The sequence below is a fragment of the Pinus tabuliformis genome, chromosome 1_2, assembly GCF_031772625.1.
Source record: "Pinus tabuliformis cultivar Carrire ecotype Pingquan chromosome 1_2, CPIR1, whole genome shotgun sequence".
In the NCBI taxonomy this organism is placed as follows: domain Eukaryota; kingdom Viridiplantae; phylum Streptophyta; class Pinopsida; order Pinales; family Pinaceae; genus Pinus; species Pinus tabuliformis.
The window spans coordinates 291,406,998-291,418,273 of NC_142298.1; the positions used below are offsets into that span (position 1 = coordinate 291,406,998).

Consider the following 11,276-nt stretch of genomic DNA (forward strand, 5'->3'; position numbering starts at 1 on the left):
CTTTTCCAAATCTCATGGAGTCTGTTTAAAAAGATTACATGAGCCATTCATAAATAATATGAATCTCATTTCACATTCAAATTCATAAAAGGTATTTTACAATTTTGAAATAATCCCATTCAAAATAATACGATTATACTCCTTTGACCCTTTTTATTTGCGCTCCAATTGGAATGCTCATTCCGTATAAAGACTCGATTTCAATCCCGATTGGAATGCTTCTTTCGTAGGAAGACTCCGCTTCAAAATTCGACGACCTCAAGTAGATCACGTTTGAAAACAACCTCGACGGCTCGTTTTGCTGTAGATCTATACCACACCGGCGGATACCATTGATTTTTTCAGTGAGCTATAAGGCAGCTGCAGGTGCCACTATTCCGCGTGCTAAAGCCATTGTCGAGACTGAAAGCCGGTGTTAGTGCAGTAACGCACTGTTCATCACAACCAACCCGTGCCAATTTGAAAATGATGCAAGGAAAGCTCGATTAACGCGCTTTCTTCTATGACTTCTCAATGTTAAGTAACGTTACTAACGCACTAGTTTTAACACATGGAAAGCGTTAAAATTTCAATATGTTTCGCCTTTGGCTTGCTTTCGCTGGCATCTTGGTTTTCTGGTTGCTTCTTTGCAAGCTTTTTCAAACTTTTGTTGCTCTCTCAAAGAGGCTTATGCTAAACCTCTGTTGTCAAAGAGGCTTACGCTTTTTCTTCAATCACTTCTACTGCTCTCTCAAATAGGCTTACGCTTTCTCTTCAATCACGTTGCTGTTCTCTCATGGAGTCTTATGCAAACTCATCTCTCTCTGTTGCTCTCAAGGAGTCTTACACAGGCCGAGCTCTGATACCATGACAAAAATTGAAGAGAACAAAATGTGGAGCAGAGGACTTTCTCTTCTGAGTATTACGAATCACTTAAATAAGATTACATTGGAAACATCAATAATAAATGACTCGAGTTAAACTCGACTAACTCAAACTGAACTGGGACACTTGGAGGGATGGTTTTGACACCTAACATGTTGTTGGGATTAGATTCTCCAACAAGCAATTGAGCTGTGCAAGCCCTGTAATTGGTAATAGAATTTGAGGAGTTGTTAAGGATTCTGTTGTCGCCTAGAAGAGGAGGTTGAGAAAGGGGTGGAATGGACGAGGACCAGAGATTGGAATTGAGGAGTATCTAAACCAGAATGGAGGCCTCAAAGACAGGAACTTGATGTGGAAGATGTCAGTGAGAGTGAGGACACAAGTTCTACGGAAGAGATGGAGGTAACTCCAAGAAGGGAGAAACTAGATGAACAACTGATAAAGTTGGTTACCAAGGTTGAGTTTAGACCAAAGATGAAAGTGTCGTTGTATAATGACAATTTGAATGTTGAATCGTTGTTGGATTAGATCAACACTTTAGACAAGTATTTTGATTATGAGAACCAAAAGGTTAAGTAGGCGGGACATGCATCACTATGGTGGGACGAATTATAGGAAGATTAAAGAAAAAAAAGGGAAAATAATAATTAAAAGATAAAACATAATGATGGCTAAATTCAAGAGCAAGTTTATGCCATGAATTACCAATTAAACTTATTCAAATGGCTACAAAATTTGAAGCAAAAGTCCATGACAGTGAAAAAATATACAAAATAATTCTATAGGTTGAATATCAAAGTAGGCCACATCAAGGAAGATGTGGAGATGCTGACCAAGTACATAAATGGCCTGAGATATAAAATACAAGATGAAATTAAGCTTTTACCCCTGAATATGGTGGACAATGCTTATCAGGCAACATTGATAGCAAAGGAGAAATTGTTTAGAAAAAAACCGCAAAAGAGTACAGGAAAGAGTCTAGAAAAAAATGAAAAAATCTCCTAACAGGGGAAGAATCTTTCATTGTGTCTGACAATTAATTTTCCAGGTGGAATACGCACTCAAATATCCTAGCATAGAAGTATGCCAAGGCTTGAGGCTAGAAGCTACATTGAAAATTATGTACCAAATGATGTAAGATTAATAAAACCCTTTTGCAATTTTCATTTTCAAGATCGTATGATTGAGTTTTTCAGTTTTTTTCCATTAGTATTATGGAAAAATAAATATACTCGTTCAACTCCGGTTTGTAACAAAAAAAAAATATACAGAAATAAATTATTAAAAAACAAAAAAAAAATCATTTTTATTTTTTTCATCTCTGTAAAACCTCCATTAATATATACTTCCCTCTGTAACTCCCTCTACTAGGATGCCAAACATTTCTAACCAAAAATATTTGGAATTAGCAAAATTGGACTTCAATCGTGTGCAATGTTTACAGACAGGAGCTTCAAGATATTCGAAGGTGCTACATACTCCACATTTGCATTTGATTTTTCATTCATGTTAAGTCTGTTTTCCTTACTCATAACTAACAATATATTTTGTATTGCATTGTTCAAAGGTGGTGGAGTTTATCGGGTTTCTCGGAGCTGGGCTTCACTCGAGAACGTGTGGCTGAAATATATTTTTCACCAGCATCATTTTTGTTTGAGCCAGAGTATGCTACCTGCAGAGCGGTTTACACAAAAACTTCTAATTTCATTTATATTAGATGATATTTATGACGGTCATGGGAATTTGGACAATCTTAAGTTGTTTTCAGAATATGTGAAAAGCTAAACGTTTTATTTATTTCAAGTCTTTCTCAAAGGAAAGGTACTTTATTGCCAAGCTGTATATACTTTACCAATTGGCTTGATTATTAAAATAGGTAAAATCTATAAAGAAATAGATAATTTATTGAAATCTGTAAAATCTATAAAGAAAGATACTTTATCTTTTTTTGGGAATTTGTAAATGGGTTTGATTATTAGAATATATAAACACAAGAAGGGCTGCAGAGGTAGCAGGTTCGTGCTTGTTGTGTCTCAGTCTCTTTTAGCGAGTGGAAGAAATCTAGGACTTACAGGTTTTCATTCTTGTAGGTGAAAGGAATGAAACATTATTAATTCTATGTTTGCAATAAGGTGCTTAAGTGATTCATCGATTAAGCAGTAGAGCCTCATTACATGTGTACCAGGATAAGAAATCAGAGCTCCTGAAACAGGAGAGCTAGCGTATTAGAGTAACATGAAGCAATGAAAGACGTGGTTTATGTAATATATGGATACAAAGCGCTAGAGTATTAGAGTAACATGAAGCAACGAAAGACATGGTTTATGTAATAATATATGGATTCAAGTCCTCTTATTGTTCTAAGTTGCATGTTATTTAGTGTTAAGCGTTAGAAATGATTACAAGATCCAGTAGTTCTAGTCAATGGTAGAAGAAATTAATCATTCGCTGGTTAAGTGTCACTATTTAGGAATGCCACATGACATAGTTTTATAGAGTACATCAGGAACTTATTCCATTAACCTGTCAAAAGAATAGTATATACTAGTAATCAAGAAAGCTCATTATTAGGCATACACTAGGGTTTCTTAAGCAAGTGGTTCTACAACTATGTTATAATACGTAATTCATGGTTGTAAGTATGCATTACTAGCTGTAACTTTTTTGATAGAGTGGCATCCCTTAACATTACTTCGAAAAATTGCACCTATTCCAATTCAGTATAGTGGTGAATATGAGTAAGCTCATGGATACTCCTGCTATGGATCTCTTAATCAAGTGAGTAATGCTTGATATGCTCACATGCACGAGTACGGCTGCAAGCCTATGACCGCACTTAGATTAATAGCTCACTAAGAGCAGTGACGTGCTCAAAGTTGTATTGAAGTAACCACTTTGTTCTTATATAATAGTTATGAAATATAAACATTGACATACTCCACAATGTTGAAAAACTATTGGTATCATGTTCAAGCTATATGTCACTGCGTTTCTAATACTCGGTTAATGAGCTCCAGGAGGTAACATGGATACTATTGTATCAATTGTTTTCTACATGAAAAGCTTAATTACTGAGAGCATGGAGTAACATGTACTAGTCTACACCAAGATGAGCTTACATAGAGCTAAGTAACGTGGATTGACATATTTAGTCTAGGTTACTGAGTTCGCATTAAATGATTTATGATCCGGAACATTATGTTGCAGAGTCCATACTACGGAATCCTGTATTGATATTAACACGTAACAGATTTGAGTACAAAATTAGGAAAAGAGCCTAGATAATGACATCCTTGGCTAAATAAATTGTTAGTTTTATTCCATGATAGAACAAGTCAAGCTTTTAAAAAAGCGTATTTATAATAATATTTATGATAAAAGGATTCAAAATATAAAGTTGGGGATGATTCTTGGTTTTGTATGGTCATCAAGGGGCATTTGAATACGAAGATCTAGTGAGTCATACTCTTAGATACTCGGAGTAAGATGCTATGATCAAATTTCCACATGTTTTATTCATTTAAAATAATATTAAAAATGACCAATATAAAAAGCACGAATGCATTTCCGAAAATTAACTTATTTTACTGTTTGTTGCAACAAAAAGGTAAGACACGACTTTGTGAGTGAATACGTGTTTAAATACTAAGGTAAGTTGCAGCAAAAAGGTAAGACATGACTTTGTGAGTGAATACGTGTTTAAACATTGAGGTAAAACTTGAGGCTGGCTACCAAAGATACTTGTATGCATGAAAACCTCTGAGCCTGGATATGAAAGACAAATTTCAATTTCATGCAGAGAACTGGTAAGACCTTCATCCTGGTAAGTTGGCCATATGTTGCTTCATAAAATTGCTTGAGTGTCGATGATGCTGGTGGATGAGGCATTAGAATATTTTAGAATGATGCAATCAACTTCTATAGGGAAGAGGTCTCTGTAGTGGTAACTGGCTCTAGAGCAGTAACTAACTTGGGCCTGTAGAACCTGTGTTTCTGAGGACAAACTCTTTCCCTGAAGGTGACACACAAATGAACCATAATAATACTTTGGTAAGGTTCATTCCACTGAAGCGCTAAAAGGACGCTTTGATAAGGAGTATATGATGGACAACCTCTTGTGAGCAAGGAGGGAATGGTTGTTATAATATAGACCGCTCCAATCTAGGTCTTTGTGTTTTAGCCTGCGCATAAAAGGTAGAAAAAATGAAAAAAACTGAAAATCAAAGGTACATTAGTATACTTGCATGAGACCACTTAGCTTGCGAGGTGTCTGAGCGTTATTTTGAAAACAATAAAACCAACGAACAATTGTGTCAAGAGGAGCAATGGGAATATGGAAGAGGGACAGGCCATTTCTTAGAGATTGATGCTATTTCCATCTCTATAATAATAATTTTTTTGGATACGAAGGTTTGAGCACTAGAAGGACAAAGTTAAGAGGTAGTCTGAAAATCTCTGTAAAAAGAGGTAAGCAGGTTAACCATTAACAAAGGTAATTCAGAAATCTCTCTCAAACGAGGTAAGCAGGTTAACCATCAACAATGAATGCATTTTTTAATTATAGAATTCAACGAGTATGAGCTTCATGTAGGGTAATGTGATATTTCTTAGTAATACTCTACTCCATATAACTTTTACTTATTTCCCTGTAATAAGTAATGGTAATAGATGACTCTTTTACATATGGGAATATTGTACTTGTAATCATAGACATAGTGTGGAATAATGCAACATAACCATATAGGGTATTGTATGATAACCGTATTTCCATGACAATGGGAATAAAGTGAACATAAACATGAGACATTCCTGGATGTTTCTCTATTCACACAGATAGAGAATGATTAGATTTTCCCCTTTCACTGGTCTCAACCCTTTTGCAACCATGAGACAAATGGGATAATGGGATATGGGAGGAGAAAGAATGGATTGGGGGAACCTCCGTGTCCTTAACCTTTGTAACCACCTTTGAAGCCTTTCCATCCTGCTCTGTAATTATCCTCTGTTCCCTGCACTCAATAAGAATCGACAATGCATTCCCTAGTAAACTCCAAGCTCTTGCAATTGTTCACATCATGCACATCAAAGGGCCATAGTCTTTGAAAGGAAATAATGTAATTCTGGGCATAACCATATAAATAAAATAAGAAAGCATGTTAACCATCAACACTGAATGCATTTGTTAATTACAATATTAATAAATGACTCAAAGGATCAGAGTCTTAGAGCATCAATAAGTGTAAATATGTAGTAATTCCTATATTTGAAAAATAATCAAAATTAATTTTTGATGAAGTTTATTATATTTGAAAATTTTGAAATCTTTTTGACAAAACCTACCCTCCACTATCATTTGTTGATGTTTGAAACAAATATTTGAAACATATATATTTGTCATTGTTGTTGATCTTTGAAACATATTTCTTAAGGTTCAGGTGTTCAAAATTGATGGCTTCTCTTTGTGCAGTGCTCAGATGGCTTCTCTTCGTACAATGATCATGTTACTGCTCATGTTTCTTCTTCTTTCCATGTCCCCAATTTTAGAGATAACCTGAGCATAAGGTTCACTAGTTAAAGAAAATCAATGTCTTCTCTTCACACAATGCTCATGTTGCTTCTGCTTTCTATCTCCCCAATTTCAGAGATATCTTGAGTATAAGGTAATGAAAAGCAGAGTGGAGCTTAACTACCTGGACTTACTCACAGGACGCGAAGGGAGTCCGTATTCTTGAGGGGTATGCAAGTATAGAAACAAATCCTAGCTCGTGCAGCCTCGCGGAACAAGCCTCCACCGCTTGAAGCATCTACTTACTCAACATAAAGCTACAGAAAGGGAGTGGTTCAAAAAGAGTACGAGAATATTACTTACCAGCATGTCATACATGCCTACCACTGCTTGAAGCGTCTACTTATTCAACAGGAAGCTACAAAAAGGGAGTGGTTCGGAAAGAGTACGAGCATATTACTTACAAGAATGCCATCCATGCTTACCAGACCCAGGTGCATCCCACCTACCATCCATGTTACATGCTAAACATACCCCTGAGCCATTTGTCATTTCCGCTTATAGCCAGTAGGAGGTATTTCTAGCCAGAAGGACATGTACCCAATCTGGGCAATTGGGTAGCCAACTGGATGGCTGCGTGTAGCAAAGGGTTCATCGATCATACAATTATTATGGGGTATGGCACCTAGATTGAAGAGGTGGAAATTGGTGGTAGGCGTACAAGACATATGCCTTCCATAGACGAACATGTGGAAAGCAGTGGCCACTTACATGTAAGAAGTCGGTGAACATAAAGTGGTGAACATTTCTTTTGAAGCTGGGAGTGATTTAAAGTTAGCCTCATGGATATAGCATTTAATGTTTTTAACTAATACTAGCATTAGTTTACTCTTTCTCCAGATTCAAAGCGAAATTTCCACCGAAAAGAAGAATATAACCTATGGTTTTGGCCTCCCACCTTGGGAAGAGGCCAAATAAGATGATCAAAGTGATTTCTGTAAAAAAAGTTTGGTCATTCGCGATAATAACTCGTTATTGGTCATAATAAGCAACTTAAATTAATGTTAAATGTCACCATTTCGATTACTATAGTCCCTACCTTGCTTGCGGCAGGGACTAATAAGACGTTTTATCTTTTTCATTTTTCCGTTTGAAATTTTGATGTACTTTATCATTCTGAATTTGAACTGTTTATCTAATATATATATTCTTGATTCGAAATATATACTTGAATTTTCTTGATTTGAAATTTTGAATCTTTGAAAAGTCATCCATAATAAAATTAATCTCAGATCTTCCCAAAAAAAAGATATGTACTTCATACATAATTAAACTCAATCAGATAAAGTGTAAACTCAGCTACACTCTTCATTTATTATTATGATACAACTAATCTATATATTGGTTTTGTTTTATATGGGATCTATGGCTAGTAGATCAAATGCCATAAGACATGAACATATGTTTCAAGGGTTTTTACAATACTTTTAATGAAATATCTCAAGAAGGACATAAGAGGTAGGGGCGTGACGTTCTAGGCTACATTCAAAAAGTTGTATGTATTAAGTGTTTCTAGTAATGTAGTTTAATATTGATTATAGATTCATCATTCACTGATATGGTATGGTATATGGCAGTGGCAGGTCTAGCTAGCAGTGTATACCAAATAAGTAGAATGGTCTGTAGCTAGATACTTGCCCTCCTATGATGAATACACAGAGAACGCGAGTGTGTCGATAGCGCTAGGAACAATGGTTCTCATCAACACTCTTTTCATTGGGGAGATTCTTATAGATGGTGTACTCTCTAAAATTGGTCGTGAATCCATATTTTTGCACCTCATGGGTTTGACAGGGCATTTGGTGAACGACACCAAAAATTATCAGGTACTTAATATTTTCAACATCTTACAATTTGATACTAGTATTATGTGGTAAGGCAATCATTGGTTTCTTGTTTTTCTATCTTATTCACCTAAAGAAAATAATGGGTTTTTAATAGAAAATATGAAGAAACAATATTCAACTAAAAATGTGAAGAAGCAATAGTTAAATCAGATATACTAGGTCAAAGATGGAAAAACAAGGAACTAATGATTAATTAAGTGCATGATGTTTAATATTTACCATTTAAAGCTAGGCCATTCATATACTTTAATTGCTTCTCATGATTAAATGGATGATAAATATAAATGCAGGCTGAAAGAGGTCAAGGAGAGGTGGCTTCTGCCTTACAATGTTACATGAAGGACCATCCTAAGATGTTCAAAGAAGAAGCTCTCAAACATGTCTATACTATCATGGATGACACTCTTGATGACTTGAATAAGGAGTTTGTGAATACAAGAGATGTGCCAGATAGTTGCAAGAGACCGGTTTTTGAAACCTCGAGAATAATGCAGTTGTTTTACATGGATGGAGATGATTTGACACTTTCACATAATATGGAAATTAAGGAGCATGTCAAAAACTACCTCTTCCAACTGGTTGCCTAGATTCAATTCTTCAATTGAAGGTCCTTCATGATGTTGTGTTAACGTTATAATAACGCAGGCATAGGAGTTGTTGCCTAGTATTGGTATTTGTTAGAGATGTCTTTTTTGTTAAGTACAAGCCATGAGGCGTTCCTAAAGAGACATTTCCATCAAACTGATGGATTCAACATTTTATGGCATCCAATTATCTTTACATAATATATAACATATTTGGAAAAATTTATTTCCAAAGTAAATTTTTTAGCTTTTGTTTTCTATTTTAATTTTAGCGATCCAAATTTAGATTTTGATTGATTATTATTCCATAACTACAAAATCAAAATATAAAGGAAGATTCTATATAAATGGAGGTTGTATGTTTTACATATCAATAAATAATAAAGCAAAATAATTATAATTTGGAAGTACACATAACAAGATTTCAAGAGTGTCTAGAGAATTGAAACTGTGAAACATAATCAAATAAATAAATAGTGACCTCTCAACAACACCGGTGGTTTAAAGACAAAGACTCTGCCTATTAATTATAATTTGGCTCAAGTATACATAACTGTTGAAAATAGCAACAAGAAATGCTAAAAATAGAATTGCTAAAAATAGCACTGCTATAAATAGCATTTCGGGATACATTCCAATTTTAGTTAGTCCTTGAACTAAAATTGAGAATTAAAATTCGAATTTGATCTTAGTAGCTGTTTGTAAAATAATTAATTAATTCATCTTGAGTTAATTAGTTGTAGAAAATCAAACATGAAGTCTATGTGAAGACATGCAACAGTTTCCCCTTTGATTGAGGAAGTTATCCCTTGATTAAGGAGATCAAGATGAGTTGTACTTTGAGTTGTAATTAGTTAGCTCAGTTAACTGAGTTAAGTCTAGTTAGATTAGTTCCAACAGTTTGTGGAACTGATTGTGAGTTCAGTTAGTTAATGCATGCATGCATGTAACTACTGCACTTCAGATAACTGAATATTCTCTCATAAATAAATCATGCATGTCAGTTCAGTCAGAGACCCAGTTGAGATCAGATGATGGGACAGTGTACTATCAGTTGCAGGAATATTCCATTGAGGATATCTCTTGCATGCAGAAGGAATTTATTCCTTGGAGATTGCACAGTTACTTTTGAGTTTGGTGAGTTGTGTGAGAGGTCAATTCACACAAGTGGCAGCCAGAGGACCTAGGAGAAACTGCGCAAGGAAATAGGAGGCTTGGAGGATTGGAGGAAGACATATGTTGTGTCTATTCAGTCTATGAGTTGTATTGAGGGATTGTACTGAGAGCTGGATAGCTTGTGAGCTAAAGCTTTGTGTAATCCAGACATATTTCCACTTGTATGATAATACAGAGATCTGGGTTTTTAGTTGAGGCTTTCCCTAGAGTATTCTTCTGTGTTCATGTGTGATTGATTTCTCATTCTTTGTTATATGTGTTTTATTTGATCTTGCTCAAAATCGATCAAGCTTCCGCAAGTTTGTTTGTAGAAGTAGATCAAGTATTTTGCTTTAGTATATTGCATTATCAAGTTATCTATAGTGGGAAATTCTACATGGTATCAAAGCAAACGTGATCAAAGCGAAGAATAGTATACAAAGAAGGGAAAAGTTCGAAGTTTGAAGTTTTTGATTATAGAATTCAAATTCTTATCACATCTCAAATTTCACCAATGGCGTTCAACAGTTTGAGACTCGAGTATGCCCTTGGTGGCAGCTCAAATTATATAGCCTGGAAGGATCACATGGAAGTGGTATTAGAGGACAACGGTTTGAAGGACTTCATTGATCGAGAAGTCCCCAAGCTAGTAGCTGCTAATTCCCAAGAATTGTCAAAATGGAAGAAATGTGTGGCTAGAGCGTGGAGAATCCTTCTGGAGGGAGTTCGAGACCACATAGTCTCGAGTCTCCATGGGAAGGAGACACTGTTTTCAATGTGGAAAACATTGAAGGATCTGTATCAGAACAACAACGATTAGAGGAAGTTGGCGCTGAAAGACAAGCTTTGGAAAATCAAGTGTGAAAAGGGCGACACGATCTCTACATATCTGAACAAGCTCACCACCTGCAGGGATGAGCTTGGAAGTGTAGGGATCACGACAATCGATGATGACATGGTGAGTCTTGCTCTCTTCAATCTTCCTAAGAGCTGGCATAGCTACCAAGACTCAGTAAATGGAAGAGAGAAACTGCCAGATTAGGAACGACTTTGGTCGGATCTGATGCAAGAGGAGACAAGGAGAAGCACCAAAGATGGATCTTCATCAAAGCAAGATGATGAAGAAAATCTAGCCTTAGCGATAAGGTGAGGAAAGGGAAAGGGAAGGCGTCCCATTCCAAATCCAGTTCTTCCCATGGTGGGAAGAAGTTTGACAAATTGAAAGTGAGATGCTTTCATTGTCATGAGGTGGGCCATTAT

At 35.7% G+C, this 11,276-nt stretch overlaps 1 pseudogene; it reads left to right on the forward strand.

The window, feature by feature from the left end:
- The first annotated feature begins 1,947 nt into the window (after nt 1-1,947).
- LOC149205488 (bifunctional levopimaradiene synthase, chloroplastic-like) lies at nt 1,948-8,864 on the forward strand (annotated as a pseudogene).
- Nucleotides 8,865-11,276: the final 2,412 nt, after the last annotated feature.